Genomic DNA, 17,127 nt, shown 5'->3' with positions numbered 1-17,127 from the left:
CCCAATTCAACTTTGTTTTATTTTTATTTTATTTTTTTCAAATGCGTTCCCCTTCAAGATCGGCTGTGTCGATTTGGCACCGGTTTTAAGTTCTTTTAAGTCTTCTGTTCTCTTCCTATTTTAGCTTTACTATGCTTTAGAGTGCCCTCTCAGTGAGGAGAAAAAAAAAAAAACAACACCCGACCTCCCCCCCAGTCCTTTCAGCTGTAACCTTTCTACAAGTAAATGCTAATTGAAAAAGAAAGAACACCACTAATCTTGGAATTTAAATGCATTTAACAAAACCAATCTCACTCTAAATTGTTGTTTCGCCATTCCCTTTTCCCTAACAGATGTCGAGAAACTGCAATTCCTATTAAGAACACTTGACTGTTTACTCAGCACGAGAATTTCAGCCTCAGTCTGTATCAATCTAAATGCGTTTCGAGACGTCAGGCACCGGAAAAGTGCAGACGGTTAGTTGGTTATTTTTAAATGTAATCTTCACATAAAAGAATCACGGCGTTTTCCCTTTCACTTTGTCATCCCTTCTCTTTTTTAACGATGGCATCGGCAGACAAGGGAATTTTTATGACCCGTTCCGTTTAAGTCGCTGTTGGCATGAGCTAGCGGCTTTGTCATGCCGGGAATGAAATTATTAGTTAAGTTTGTGAAGTTGATTGGGGAAAAAAATGTGCCGTCCGAGATTCTCTCAGCCCAGACACTTAACAACTGAAATGGAGTTGCGTTTTCCTGATGGGGTCTGCTTGTGGCTGCAGGACCGCCGGACGCAGGTAGGCAGAGAGAGTGGGTGGAGGCACTAAAGGGATGCTAGGAGGGGTCTCTGGCGTGGTACTGGCTGGCAGACAGAGGTGAGGTGAGCACTTGTCCACATCAGAATCTCCAAGACTCTCATACACACTTGGCCTTATCCTCCAAGAGTCTTATCGTATTTGTCATTTGTTTAAAAGCACTTGCTTAGCACTTGGCACGTAACATACATATATTGCACACGCGAGCTGCGTGATTTTGCAGCTCTGTGTTTGCGCTGGGTTGTAGGGGCCCTTGTCATCTTGCCAGCACCAAGCTGCACAATTTGGAAAGTTATATTTTCAGAATTCTCGGCATTTTGACATGTTTTCCCTTTTCAATTCACTGTCCCTTTGATTAAACTTATTAAGAATAGAAGGAGGAAAAAAAAATACAGAAAAGGAAATAGTATCAAGTCAGAACTGGGAAAAAAAAAATTCCCTGTTTGGAATGTAACTGGGACATGTGTATAATTTTTGGTTCCTTGATGATAAATCAACGCAAGTAGTCAAGTGCACTGATGTATGACCTTGACTTTGTATAGTAGCTGATCCTATGACTGTTATTGGTTTCATTTTATAGGTGAGAACACTGATGATTTGAAAGGGTGATATGACCTCAAAGCTGGTCTGTAAAAAGAGGCTGGACTAGTATAAAGCTTATCTATACTCTTCTATTCTTTTGTCCAGGTTTGTCTGGTGGCTCAGATGATAAAGAATCTTCCTGCAATGCAGGACACTTGGGTTCCATCCCTGGGTCAGGAAGGTCCTGGAGAAGGGAAAAGCTAGCCACTCCAATATTCTTGCCTGGAAATTCCCATGGGCAGAGAAGCCTGATGGGCTACAGTCCATGGGGTCGCAAAGAGTCAGACACGACTGAGCAACTAACACACACATACTATTATCCAGAGCCTGAAGGTTGCTGACATTTTTCTTTTTTAAATTTCCTTTTAAAACTTTTCTTTTAAGAGATGTTTAAACATATATGTAAAGTCTCTCACTGCATGGTTAAGCTCCTGGAAGGCAGAGTTTGTCCTGATTTAATATGGTATATTCTCCAGAGTTTGTACCTTTCTGCTGGTCATATATTGGCTGAACAATGAATTAAGGAATCAGCAAATACATGAATTGTAAGAGTTACGGTCACATCTGCATCTTAGATCTAATTTTCCAGTAGAGGCTGACTTTTCTAGCCTGAAATTATTAAAAAAAAAAAAAAAAAAATTCTGGGCATTGGGGCCTAGCCCCCAGGCCATCTGGCATGTGTGGTTCAGGTTGCAAACTGTTTTCCCTGACTTGTTCTAATTGATTTCCATGCTTCGGAGTTCAGTGTGTGTCTGAGATTCTTTGGGTGAAAACAAGGTTGAACTTGGAGGCAGCCCAGCCAGATGGACGGTCCTGGACCCTGGAATCAGGCGGGCCAGACTCTGGGCTCACCTGTCAAGCAACTTTAGGAAAATGATCTCAGCTAAGACCCAGTGTCCTCCTGATGATGGCGACAAGTAACAGACCTGCCTGAGCTTCCCTGCTGGCTCAGCGGTGAAGGATCCGCCTGCCAAGCAGGAGACGTGGGGTCAATCCCTGCCTGGGGAAGATGTCTTGGAGGTGGGAGTGGCAACCCACTCTAGTATTCCTGCCTGAGAATCCCATGGACAGAGGAGCCTGGTGGGCTACAGTCCTGGGGGCGCAGAGAAGAAGACACGACTGAATGACACAAAGCTGTTTAACGACTTACGACTTGGCCACAGTCCTTCCTGTAGGGAGACTCCCTGGACCGAGTAAGGAAAAGTGCAGGGGTGTGGTGACTTGTAAAGGTACAGGCAGCTCCAGCTGTTGTTAGTAGAATCTACAAACTGGAGGATCCAAACAGCAAAGTCCAGGGGTTCTAATACTTAATCTTAGTTCAGTCAGTTCAGTTCAGTCGCTCAGTCATGTCCGGCTCTTTGTGACCCCATGAATCTCTGCACACCAGGCTTCCCTGTCCATCACCAACTCCCAGAGTTTACTCAAACTCATATCCATTGAGTCGGTGATGCCATCCAACCATATCTTCCTCTGTCGTCCCCTTCTCCTGCCCCCAATCCCTCCCAGCATCAGGGTCTTTTCCAATGAGTCAACTCTTCGCATCAGGTGGCCAAAGTTATTGGAGTTTCAGCTTCAGCATCAGTCTGTCCAGTGAACACCCAGGACTGATCTCCTTTAGGATGGACTGGTTGGATCTCCTTGCAGTCCAAGGGACTCTCAAGAGTCTTCTCCGACACCACAGTTCAAAAGCATAAATTCTTCTGCACTCAGCTTTCTTCACAGTCCAACTCTCACATCCATACGTGACCACTGGAAAAACCATAGCCTTGACCAGACGGACCTTTGTTGGCAAAGTAATGTCTCTGCTTTTTAATATGCTATCTAGGTTGGTCATAACTTTCCTTCCAAGGAGTAAGCGTCTTTTAATTTCATGGCTGCAGTTATCATCTGCAGTGATTTTGGAGCCCAAAAATATAAAGTCTGACACTGTTTCCACTGTCTCCCCATCTATTTCCCATGAGGTGATGGGACCAGATGCCACGATCTTAAGATTTAATCTTAAGCAAGTCCTATCTCCTGATTTTCTCACTCGTCTTAGTTTGTTTCTTTGTCTCTCTGTTGCCCTCCTGCCGCCATCCCTTTTTTGCCTTCCTTCTCTTTCCCTGACCCCCACTCACTGTCCAGCTTTTGTCTTGTCTCTTGCCTCACTTCCCACTTTTCCTAGGTCTCATTTTCCCCTCCCTTTAACTGCGAATCCTGCTCTCAGGCTCTGTCTGTGCCCTGACGAGGGGTCGCGGTGGGCAGGGTGCCCACAGGTGGGCAGCGGGCAACGTCCATCAAGGCTCCCACTGCGGGAGTTTCCTTGAGGCCAGTCTGGGTTGGAGACGCTCTCTAGAGCAGGATGTTAACTGGACTTTTCAGACTCCAGGCACTTTCAGAACCCCTCAGCGCCAGCTGAGAGGCGTGGCCCCTTCATCTGCCTGGAGAATCTTGGGGAGAAGCCCAGCATTGGTGTTTTCTCTGGGTATGTCTTCCACTTATGTTGTCTGGGCTTCTTAGATGGTGGATGACGACAGGAGGAAGTGAATAAGAAGAGGAGGAAGAGGGGAGATGCTAAGATTTAAGACTTTTAAAATAATCTAGCCCAATTTCTTTTATGGAGGAAGAAATGAAATCTCGGAGCGTTCAAGAGACCTTTCCACACTCACACAGAAGGAAACAAGAAAAGAAACCAGTGTCTCTTGATCTCAAATTTCTATCCACTCTTTCCTATTGTTTCATAGAAAGTGGACACGTGAGGATGGGGCAAGGAGGCCAGGAAGAGGAGGGCACAGCTGAGGGTCTGGGGAGGGGACTGGACCGGCCTCTTGTCCACAGCTGAGTCACACCCATCCACACACACACACACATGATTTTAAATCACGTGACTTATGAAAGGTCGTGTGGCCTTGAAGAAGACTTTGACTTCTTGTTTCTGTTTCCTTTACCAACCCAGCCGCACTTCCCTCCCTTTTGCTGGTAGAAGCTGCTGCTGCTAAGTCGCTTCAGTCATGTCCAACCCTGTGTGACCCCATAGACGGCAGCCCACCAGGCTCCCCTGTCCCTGGGATTCTCCAGGCAGGAACACTGGAGTGGGTTGCCATTTCCTTCTCCAATGCATGAAAGTGAAAAGTGAACATGAAGTCACTCAGTTGTGTCTGACTCTTAGCGACCCCATGGACTGCAGCCCACCAGGCTCCTCCATCCATGGGATTTTCCAGGCAAGAGTACTGGAGTTGGGTGCCATTGCCTTCTCCGGCTGGTAGAAGATCCAGGTTTATATCTCACTGACATCTGTGGATGCCTGCACTGCGTAAGGTATGGGTGAGTCGATTCTTCCAATCAGCATTTGAGTTACCTTTTACTGCCCCATTTTATAGATGGGAAACTGAGCCAGTAGTTTCTTTTCACTCTCTTCATTCAGGAAATCATACTGAGTATAATAGTAGAAATGAAAACTTTCAGATCAGATCCACTTATATCTGAATCTCTTTCTTCCTTGTTTCCTTCACTCCTTACTTCCCTCCTTCTTTCTTCCTCCCTTCCTTCTTTCCTTCTCTTTGTTTCTTTCCTTTATCTGCCACTTTCTATATCTTTTGCACTATGTCATTGCTGTGAAATTCAGCCTTCTCCTCTGTTCATAAAGATAAGGGGTGATTGGGCACTGCTATAGAAAGACATCTAGCCCCCGCTAAAGGATCTGAGCACCCCCCAACTAGGAGACCGAAGCAAAAGGAAAGACACAGGACAGCCCCTGTTGCACTTCAGTCTGGAGCTTGGCTCTGAAGGTGTGTGAACAGAGCAAATGAAGAAAGATTCAAGAGTCTTCCCACATATGGAACTTCATTCTTTTCATTTGGGAAAAACCAACAGATCCCCCACAAGGATTGAGTCATGCCTCTCGGTTTTGCAACTGTCAGAATGCTTCAGAAAACAACCCCCAAACTATGGCTGGTGGGAGCAGAAAAAAAGGAAGCTCTTAATGAGGCATAGACAATGGCTGGAGAACAAGTTCTAGACCCACGGGGTGCTGACATTCCCCACGCTTCCCAGGCTCTTCCCGTGTGGCCGGCCCACTGGGCCCCACGTGGAGGAGCCAGAGGGCAACTTGTAGGCGGGCTGTGCATGGTGAGATGCGCGCTCTCTCCAGCCCATCTATTCCTCTTCCCGGAGCCGCGGAAGAAAGGCTGGCAGGTGAGTTCGTCGTAATAATTTAGATGCTACCTTCTTAGATGACAATCCATGTCACCAACATCCAGAAGGTGACTGTGGGCCATGTAGAGGGCTTTTGTCAAATCTGTAAGTGTGATCACAACAGGTTCTTCCTGAAACCCTGCCCATCACCTGCGTGCTGGAGAATCCTCATGCAGAAACTCAACCAGACCTTCCAAAGCCACTGGCATTCAGCGCGATTCAAAACAAGACAAAGAAAGAAACATGAGCTCCAGCCGGCTGTCACAGCCTCCTTGGTTCTCTTTCCTCGCAGGAAGGATCCCTGGACTCAACCCCAGGGTTGTTACAGCCTGAAACCCTGGTTCTCACTTTCCTGCCCTGTGATTTCCGCATACCGGTCAGCCTCCTGGCCTGTCTCTTCTCGGTTCCACACCTGGCCTGCCTTTCACGGTCTGTTCCAAACGTGTCCTTCGCTAGGAACCTCAGGACCCCTGCAGCCCCAGCCACCGCCCCTCTCCCTGGCATCAGCAGAGTCTCCTTTCTTGTCTGACTTCTTCCCCAGAATCACAGCTCTGTCTCCACAGGTCCACTCTTCTTTTTTTAAATTTAATTGGAGGGTAATTAAATGTTAGCTTTACAATATTGTGTAGGTTTCTGCTGTGCAAGTGTGTGAATCAGCTGTGTGTGTACATATGCCCTCTCCTCTAAGCCTCCCTCCCACTCCCCACCGTCCTACCCCTCTAGGTTTTCACATCGTACTGAGCTGAACTCTCTGTTCTGTGAGCAGCTTCCCACCAGCTACTTTACACACGAGAGTGTACATATGTCAGTCTACTCTCACAATTCCTCCCACCCTCTCTTTCCCCTGCTATGTTCACAGGTCTGTTCTTTCTGTCTGCAGCTATGTTCCTACCCAGCAAATAGGTTCATCAGTACCACTTTTCTAAATTCGCAAGTCCACTCTTTCCAACCCTCTTAGGACACTTGTGAGAGTCTCCACTCTGGCGGCAAGGAGAGTGCTCTGTATGTAACTTCACGCATGTGCTAGTGAATATACGAGTCACAGACTTGAAGGGTCTCACCGAGGAGTCTTCACTGCAGATCTGGGCCTCATAGAGGCCGTTCAGTGCTCCTTGCTCTGAGTTTTGGTGCCACGGGGCTCAAGTTGGATTTCTGACTGGGCCAATTCCTTGATGCGCCCTTGGGCTAACTCATTAAGCTCGCCTTGCCTTGGTTTCCTCATCCTTGACATGGAGCAGTTAATACTGGCTGTCTCCTGGGGTGCTGCGAGGCTGAAATGAGTTAATGCCTGGAAGCACATGACCAGGATTGGGCATCATTAGGTCAGCTCTGAAATGTAAAGGTAATGAGCTAGAAGGCCCAGAGAGAGACTCCTGTCCAGGCTCTGCCAATGCAGATTGAAGAATGTAGACAGAGCCCCAACTAAGGTTACATCCATGTGGTCAGCTTGTGACAGGGGCCCAGGCGAGACCTCTGACTCTTTGTGACATTGAACATTACTATGAGTGTGTGTGTGTGTGTGTGTGTGTGTGTGAGTGAGTGAGTGAGTGAGAGAGAGAGAGGTAGGATAAAAAGATGAGAAGAGAAGGCAATACCAGACTGTTTCAAAATCTGAGCAGATTTCTAATTAGGATAACATTCAGCTATCCTTATGAGAAAATATAAGGACGGAACAGCTCATCATCGGGCCTGCTTAGAAGTACATGGTGGCAGAAGGTAATCAAGCTTCCCTGAACCTCTGCAGCGGGTTGACTCAGAATCTGGCACGGGCTATCTTTGTTTCCCTATCTTTTCCCGAAGCCTTTAGCAATCACTAACAATCCTATTTACTCTGTGTACCAGACAAACACAGTTACTGTCGCCATCTCACTATTTTTATCTAATATTGAAATTTCTCTCCCTAAGAACAGCCCTGAATATATTATGATATCTGCTGAATAAATGATGTGCATAATATACTGTGCAGAGATGGTATTTATGAAGCCAGACTCTAACAGGAACGAAGGAATCCAATGAAGAATTCAGTTCTCCTTTGAAAGGAAATTCAATTGGATACATTTTCAAGAAAGCAAAGTCATGTTTTTGGTTTTTTTTTTAAATCCTTGCTAACTTTTGGATTCAAGGCCAATTTCTTCATATTCCCTGGTGGGATAGATGGTCCTGCAATTTCTAGCATACTTTTCCTGCTGAAATCGAGGCTGTCTCCCTGTTCCTACATGAGACATGTCCCATTAATAACATCATTGTGTGTGTGTGTGTGCATACTCAGTTGTGTTTGACTCTTTGTAACCTCATGGACTGTAGCCCACTAGGCTCCTCTGACCATGGGATTTCCCAGGTAAGAATGCTGGAGTGGATTGCCATTTCCTGCTCCAAGGGATCTTTCCAACCCAGAGATCAAACCTGAGTCTCTTGTGCCTCCTGCATCGGCAGGCAGATTCTTTATCCCTGCCCCACCAGGGAAGACCCAATAACACCATTATCTTTGCTTTTATGTATAATAATATGTCAAATGCATCGAATAGTGTTTGAGGCATTATAGGTCATTCTCTCACATTTCTGAATGAAAAGGGAATTAAAAGATTCCCATTTTGCAGAGAAGACTAGTCTACACTGTGACAGAGCTATAGCGCAATTTCTATTTTGCCAGCTGTACAAAGTGTCGGCTATTCACCATGTCATTTTGTTTGTATATTTTGTTCACAGTGATTCCAGAGATGGTAGCACTGGTGTTATTAATCATAACACTCTTTGCTTATTCCAACAGGTTAAAAGTTCTTTTGAACTCCACCATCTCCAGTGACACAGGAGAACTGAGGCCAGGGAAGAATGTGTAATTAGGCATGGTTCCACGGATAACAGGGCTTCCCCAATGAATCAGTGGTTAAGAATCTGCCTGCAATGCAGGAGCCATAGGAGACTTGGGTTTGATCCCTGGGTTGGGAAGATCCCCTGCAGGAGGAAATAGCAACCCACTCCGGTATCGGGCTATCGTCCATGGGGTTGCAAAGTGTTGGACACGGCTGAGTGACTGAACATGAATGCCATGTATAAAAAATAGTGAACTTGGGTTCGGATGAGGACTTCTGTGTCTGAATGCAAGGCCATCAAGAGGTCTCCACTGGAATGTGCTGCCTTCCTCCTGGGGCCTGGTTCCTTGTGATTCTGAATCCAGAAACAAAATTCAGCCAACTTTGTTTTCACAGAATTGGAAGTCAAGAAGTCAAATTCAAGAAGTGCTGGTCCATCTGTCTGCATGTTCCTCACCCTGTGAATTTTTATATTGGAATATAATTTTACTGGAATATAATTGCAAATATAACTTTACCATGTGATGTTAGCTTCTATTGTACAATGAAGCTTATCAGCTATATGCATACATATGCTGCTGCTGCTGCTAAGTCACGTCAGTCGTGTCCGACTCTGTGCGACCCCATAGACGGCAGCCCACCAGGCTCCCCGTCCCTGGGATTCTCCAGGCAAGAACACTGGAGTGGGTTGCCATTTCCTTCTCCAATGCATACATATATCCCCTCCTTATTCGGCCTGCCTCCCACCACCCCCACCCCCCTCCCGGGTCATTACAGACCACTGAGATGAGCTCCCCGTGCTATATGGCAGGTTCGCACTCGCTGCCTGTTTTACACAGTACACAGTAGTGTATCTATATTGATCCCCATCTCCCGATTTGTCCCACTGTCCCCTTCCCTGTCTGTGTCCACGTGTCCATTCTCTATGTCAGCATCTCTGTCCCTGCCCTGCAAATAGGTTCATCTGTACTATTTTTCTAGATCCCCTGAGAAAACCAAAATTCAAAATGACACATTTACCCCAGTGTTCACTGCAGTACTATTTACAATAGCCGGGGCATGGAAACAACCCGAATGTTCAATGACAGATGAGTGGATAAAGAGGAAATGGCACATAAATACAAGGGAATATTAGTCAGCCATAAAAAGGAACCAAATTAGGTCATTGGCAGAGATGTAACAGACCTGGAGTCTGTCATACAGGGTCAGCCACCCTCTGAATTTACCTCCATATACTAGCTCTTCCAAAAGACCACAGAAATCATCCTGCAGCTGGAACAAAAGCAACCAAATAACAAAGCCCTGAGGAATTTCCTCAGCCTGTGTCTTGCTTTTCCACATGAGGGAAATGATTTTACTGAGGTGGCTCAGAAGGGTGAAGGGACTTCCCAGAACCACAAAGCCAGTGAATGGTAAACTGAAGACCAAGGCTTAGGTTTCTCAAATGGATCCTCCCATGAGGTCATGAGGTTGCTTCTTGGCTGGTCCTCAGTTCATAAGTCAAGTTTCCCAACCTTTCCTGTTGGGTCTATTCAGTCAGTTCAGTTCAGTTCAGTCACTCAGTCGTGTCTGACTCTTTGCGTTGGGTCTATTAGGTCCCCTCAAATCCCAATCCTGTCTGCCCAGATCGTGGATCATCCAGAGGAAGGTGAGCAAAAACCTCTCCCTTTGTCTGCATCCCAGAGCCTGCTGACAAACATGCTTCACAGAACCATCCTTCAAGACAAGAGTCCGTTGAGTAGGCACAGGAAGTTCAGAAATTTGGGGAAATTCTGGTTACAGTTTCTTTGTGGTAGGACTTTTCTGTACATGCAAAGAGCTAATGTGTATGATAAATGTACAAGAGAGTCAAGATGTGAAGTGCCTCTCACTTGTCTAGAGAATCATCTTTTTTTCCAAGAATATTTTGTTTGGTTCAGTATCCTTGTATCATACTTTGGGAAATGATTGCTTTAGACCAGTGATCAACAAACTGTGGTCCACAGAGAAAATCTGGCCAGGTGCCTGTTTTGTAAATAAAGTTTTGTTGAAACACAGACCTGTTTGTCTGTTGAAATAAACTTCGTGGGTAATTATGCACTATAAGAGCAGAATTAAGTAGTTGCAATTGATACAGTATGGTCAGCAAAAGTGAAAGTGAAAATTGCTTAGTTGTGTCCCACTCTTTGTGACCCCATGGACTATAACAGTCCATGGAATTCTCCAGATCAGAATACTGGAGTGGGTAGCCATTCCATTTTCCAGGGGATCTTCCTGACCCAGGAATCAAACTGGGGTCTCCCGCATTGCAGGCAGATTCTTTACCAGCTGAGCTACCAAGGAAGCCTACTGTCACACCTGTATGTCACTGGTCCTTTACATAAAATAACATGTATGCCCCTTTAGAGAATACTACAATGGGATCCTCTTTCTTTTTTATTACAAACTTATATTAGAGCCAAGTATTAATCATTATGAGAGTTAGATCCAGAACAGTTTTCTCCCTTCTTAATGGTATAATGAGACCTAGCCATTGAGATGGTCATTATGGACACATTTTTAGAGTTATAACTTAGAATCCATCTAATTTTCCATTCATGGGTAAGTTACTTAAGACTTAGCAAGTAAATGTGACATCCCTGAGATCATGAAGATGGACAGTTATAGGGCTGGGCAGTGACACCTGCTGATGACACTCTTTCACTTGGGGCTGAGTGGAAGTAGTTGGGATGGAATGGCCGCATCTCTATGGCAAAGGCCATCCTGACTGGACATTCACTCTAAGTTTCCCAGCAAAGAGGAGCCACAGCTCAGCTTCTGGCTGTCTCATGCCAGTGGTTACAGGCACGCCAACTTGATGTTTTGCTAGAGGCTTAAATTTATCTTCAAATTCTTTATTTTTTTTTCCTTTGTTGCAGATTGGCTTCCAGTGAACTGAATATTAAAAAGATATTACGGGGAGAAACAGCCCGCCCGGCTGATTGTTTCTTCCCAAAATGGATGAGATGATGAACGAACACTTTCATTTACATAAACAATCAGCTGAAAGGGCCTCGCTGAATGTGAGCATTCATATTTGATGACACCCTGATTGTAACCATAAATAACAATATTTTCATTGTTGGGTAATAAACATCATTACCCAGTGTGTTTTAGGTGAGTGGGCACTTAACGGGGTAAAGAGAAGATGATAAGGAAGATTAAGGTGAGTACTCAGCAAAATGGAAAAAGATAACCTTGCAAATTTCACGTGTGTAACAAATGTCTCTGCCAAGGGCCCCGTTGGTAAATAAGATGAAGTTTTTGACTCATGCCAGGTTAACTTTTGCAAATAAAGTGTATCAAGGAAGAAAAGCTATTTCATTCACCCTGCAAGCCTCTGTCAAGGGACCAAATGTGCCAGGCTCTGTCCTTGAGCTCTGGTCTGGCTGGATGACAAGAACACACGCAGATAAGAGGTGACAGTGTCACATGATAATAGCGTCGAAGCAAAGAACCCACATGTCAGTGAGTGTCTTTCCATGTGGACACTCTAAGTTCCTGTGATTCTGATTCTATCGTCCTATTCTTTTGATTTTTTTGGTCTTCTGGTTATTTTAAAATTTTTGTTTTTTAGTTTTGAATTATATTACTGAAGTCTGACCTACTTCCATAAGGCTCATTAACCTTCTGTCCAAAAAGAAAAAGAATTTTTACATTATTCAGTTCAAGACACGGAATATTCCAGCAATATTCCTACAGGTGGAGTCTTTATTTTTAAATGGGAACTGCTGAATTAAGCAAATATTTTAAACCCAAGAACAAGATACTTTCTGAATAAACACAGGGAATAAATACAATAGAGACAAAAGGAAAGGAATACACTGAATAAAATGACAAAGAAGGCAAGGTCCCCAGTGGTCATAAACACAGGTTTCAGGATTCAGGTTTCAGAGCAGTCGGGTCTGTGTGGCGGCTCAGTACTGCTGTTTATGAACTGTGTGTTTCTAGGAAATCTGTCTTATCTCTTCGCGACTCAGGTTCCTCATTGGCAAAATGCAGATGACAACACCCAATTGTGAGGTTGATGTACTTTGGTGCTGTGACCGTGGCAGCTCCCGTGGAACAGGCCACCTGGTACCTCACCCGCATGAGTGCTAGTGGGCAATGGCACTATGATGTGATAACAGCAACGAAGCAAAGACCCCGCTTTCAGCAAGTCAACAATCTGTGTAACCCCAAAGTAATGGATTTACTTGTCAAGTGACATAAAAGTCATAAATAAAGAGGGATAGGCTAGTGATGGATGCTCTTAGAGCGTGGAGTAAAAATGTGACGTGGAGACAATTTAAGGAATCTAAGGTTCACAGATGATAGCTGTTCATGTTTTTATTTTTTTGTTCTACAATTTCTGTACTCTTTGTTACCTGAGCCTTTGCATTCATTGGGAACAAAGAATGGACCGACCTCCTGACAAGCTGACCCAAGAATATGAGTTTTCAAGTGATTTTTGAACAAGGATAGAAGATAGTGGATGTTTTCCTGGTAGCTCAGACAGTAAAGAATCCACCTGCAATGCAGGAGATCTGGGTTTGATCCCTGGATCAAAAAAAACCTTGGAGAAGGAAATGGCAACCCACTCTAGTATTCTTGCATGGAGAATCCCTTGGACAGAGGAGCCTGGCGGGCTATAGTCTATAGTATTGCAAAGAATTGGACATGACTTAGCAACTGAACAACATTGACAGTAAAGGAGATGCTAGACTCAGAATATTTTCTCTTTGTCACTTTGAATCTCATCATAGATTACCCCTATGTGATGGACATATAAATGTTGACCTGATTGGGACAGGGTGCTCAGATACTTGCATAAATATGATTCGGAATACTTCAGTGAGGGTTTTTTTTTTTTTTTTTAGATGAGATTTACATTTGAATCAGTAGGCTTTGAGAAAAGCAGGTTTCCCTCCATAGTATGAATGGGCCCCATCCTATCATTTGAAGGCCTTAATAGAACAAAGACCAACTTCTCCTGAGAGAGAAGGAATTCTATCACCACATTGTCTTTGGACTCAAATCACAACTGTCCCCTAAGTCTCCAGCCTACCAAGCAACCCTGAAGATTTTGAACTTCTCAAACCTCTACAATCACGCCAACCATTTCCTCAAACTAAATTTTGTGCTCCCTCTCTGTCTAAATATGTGCAACATTCTGTTCTGTTTCTCTAGAGAATGCTGACTAATACCTCTCACAGAAAGGAAGACAGTCCAATTTTGGTGCGGTTCATGATGCGAGGCAAACAACAATCTCTTTAAAGAGCAAGGAGTGGCCTCTGGAATCCTGAATTGTGATCTGTACGCTTCCTAAAGCTTTGACAGTCATGGGTCTCCGAGCCTTGTTTTCCCCATTGTGATGGAGAGTCAGTGGAGCCTGTGCTCTAGGCTACTTGAGATAATTCAATGATGCGCCATATTACATCCTGGATGATGTTAGACACTGATCAAATGTTGACGCCTCTTCCTTCTTCATTTGGAAAGCAGACTATTGGAAGAAAACTACAGTTCCTCCTGCCTTTGCAAACTCCAGAGCATTCTCTTCAACAAAGCAGGCCAACGAAGAGAGGGTTGGTGAGAAAAGTAAATGAAATACCAACTGGTTTTTCTTCCTTTAATTCAAATTTTATCTGTATGGATAAATGTCATCAGAAATTGGCCAAACATTTGATGACTGAAGAAGGAATTATTACTTGGAGAAAGAAAATTAAATAAAAGAAGAGAGAACAAAATAGAGTCTTTGGTTCTAGATATACATATATATATATATTTGTTTTCCATATTAATGCTTTGATGTGTCTGTACCTAACCAACATCAATCTGGCTATTTTACAACTGATGCAATTATTTTGCCAAAGGTGGTAAGGCCGATTTTTTTTTTTAACCTCTGGAACAAAGTTAGTTTACAGTTTATTAACTTAGATTACTGGAAATTACTCCCATGGGCTTTTCAACTGCAACAAGACCTAGGAAAACTGAGTCCTTAAGACCAATCTGAAAGACTTAAAAACATTAATAGCTATCATTGAACCAGCAGGAGGAAAAATAGACTGTCTTTTTTTTTTTTCTTCCTTTTCATTCAGGATCAAGTTTTTGTATTTTCCTTGCAAACAACCTGAATATGATTTTTCCGTTCTTTTCTCCTGTAGCGCAAATGGCTCTTTTCTGTAATGATGATAATTATAGAGCACCTGAGGGCTTAAAAACACATTTACTTGCGTGCTTTCTATTAACGGACTCTTAGCTCACTCTAGAAAAGAAACATTATTTGTTGATTATCTATATTTTCATTGAACAAACTGAAACTCAGGGAGGAGGGCTAATGTAACCAAATGGTGGTGACCACAGTGCCTGAGGAGGGTCTAGAAACTGAGGTTGATTTGAGTAGCCTGTTAGCTTTTTTTTGTGATAATAAGCCATATGTCCAAATTATACAAATTTAACAACCAAATTGAGGACCAACTCCTGCCCAATGTCTAAGTGTTCTCCCCCTTTCTCATCCCTTCTCCTCTTCTCATACCTCCCCATCTTGGAATTTATTTTATTATTATTTTTAGCCATGCCACGTGGAATGTGGAATCTTAGTTCCCTGACCAGGGATCAAACCTATGCCCCCTGCAATTGAGTCATGGAGTCCTAACCACTGAACCACCAGAGAACTCCCATCTGTCTCCATCTTTGAAGATATCATCTAAATCTGTCTAGATCACCATTATCCAAGAGTCATCCCTCCCTAAGTCAAAAGTTACCAGTTGAGTGTATCCAAAAGGCCACAGGGAAAGAAAGCAGAATGGACATCTCCTGTTTGGAGTTTAGGTCCTCTTTCTGACCTATAAATAACTTTGTGATCTTGTCTAACTTGCTTCTTGTCTCCAGCCTCAGTCTTTCTGTCTTTGAATGGAAAGACCAATATCCAATTGGCAGAATGATTATAATTATCACATAAAACAGTAGCTGCACAGGTACAAGGAATATAGTTAAGCATATGATAGGTGCTTCTTAAAGATTGGCTTTATTTCCCTCCCTCCCTAGAACGAACGAACTTTTCCCAACATGCTGACATGGATTGATAGGTATGAGCAATGTGAAGTCTGCTAATGCAGAAGTTGCTAGGAGGTCACCAGCTCTGCCACCCACCGCCTTCCTGAGCATACGGCTAAGTCACACTAACCAGCCTCCCTCACATTAGGCATTGACACTTGCCTTCTTGCATAATCCTCCAAACTCTGTGTCCCTCTGGCTTAATAAAGGGAAGCATGGTGAACTTGGAAGCTCCTCTTTCCTTCGGGGACACACATGTTAGAAAGAACTTAAGCAAGAAATAAACTTCAAAGTGTTAAATCAAGAGTGACTCCCCTGACTCTCCAAAGGTTAAGACTTCAGCTTCCAATGCAGGAGTGCAGTTTACATCCTTAGTTGGAGAGCTAAGATTTTACATGCCTTGCAGCCAAAAAAGCAAAACATTTAAAAAGAAAGATAAACAATATTATAACAAACTCAATAAAGACTTTAAAAATGGTCCACATCAAAAAAACTTTTTTTTGAAGTGTTAAATTACTAAAAATTGGGTTGTTCTGATGGCTAGTGTTAACTTTATCCAGTACTTATCCATATAATATTGTTAACCCATTTACAAATAGGTCAGACACACACTGACACATATACAGTCCTATATCAACATACACACCAACACATATACACTCCTATACCAACACACACAGTAAAACACATATAAACATAGCCACACACATACACACATACCAACACACCAGAAATTCAGCATTTTATGGAAACATTGAATGTTTTATTGACTTACTATTTGAGCTTTCACCTGGTTACTCTTGGCTCTCCATATTCTTAAAGAATACTATAAGAATTTTAAAATTCAAATTTGAATTTATATTTGAAATAGGTATTTGTGAGACTTTTAGAGACCAGTCTAGAATTTCCCTTCCACAGTTGCCTTACAGATAACCATCTTTGGCTTGAACTCTCCTGTGACATGATGCCCACTGCCTCTCCTAGGTCACCAACTGTGTTACAATGCCATGCCTCAAAGCAAGATCAGAGCTGCCTTCTCTAATGTTTGGGCTTCCCAAGTGGCTCAGTGGTAAAGAATCTACCTGCCAATGCAGGAGACGCAGGAGACACAGGTTCGATCAATCCCTGGGTTGGAAAGATCCCCTGGAGGAGGAGATGGCAATCCACTCCAGTTTTCTTGCTTGGGAAAGTCCACGGACAGAGGAGCCTGGCGGCTTATGGTCCATGGGGTCACAAAGAGTCGGACATGACTGAATGGCTGCAAACACACTCTTAACATTTATCCATTCTCCATGGCTCCACCACCTGAGAAACCAAGAAGCAGCCTATTTGATTTTCTATAGGAGAGTCTCTTAATATTTGAAAATACAGTGAGCTTCTTTGTAACTGTTGTTTTGAAAACACACATTAGTGATTGATATATTAAAGAATTAAACATTATGCGAAGTTTGCATTGGTTTATGTGTCATTTCCTCTGCAGCGAGCACCAGTGAAAGCAAAAAAACTGTACCCATGTGGATGGAGCCATGTGGAAATGCACAGATTACACACGCATGTACCCCTCAAACACCCATTCACTGCCCCAGCCTACTGTATGTATTATGATTAACAGTCACAATACAGCATTTCCTTTGATTGCAGAAAATCCCCCTTCTACCACTTTTCAATAATTCACAAGCTTTCACCCTTCCCCTGACCACTTCCATAAGCAAATTTGA

General features: G+C 43.6%; 1 long non-coding RNA gene across 2 annotated transcripts; it reads left to right on the top strand.

Moving 5' to 3' along the window:
• The first annotated feature begins 460 nt into the window (after positions 1 to 460).
• Positions 461 to 16,829, top strand: LOC139038611 (uncharacterized). 2 transcript variants are annotated; one of them, XR_011491634.1, is made up of 3 exons: positions 461 to 773; positions 11,254 to 11,397; positions 16,394 to 16,829. It is a non-coding gene; the product is annotated as an uncharacterized lncRNA (long non-coding RNA). The 2 variants fall into 2 exon arrangements; XR_011491633.1 differs by having other exon boundaries at positions 11,254 to 11,540.
• The last annotated feature ends 298 nt before the right edge of the window (positions 16,830 to 17,127 follow it).

Source organism: Odocoileus virginianus, chromosome 16 (genome assembly GCF_023699985.2).
Source record: "Odocoileus virginianus isolate 20LAN1187 ecotype Illinois chromosome 16, Ovbor_1.2, whole genome shotgun sequence".
NCBI lineage: Eukaryota > Metazoa > Chordata > Mammalia > Artiodactyla > Cervidae > Odocoileus > Odocoileus virginianus.
Note: the sequence above shows the minus strand (reverse complement) of the source record. Positions and strands in the feature narration are given on the sequence as shown.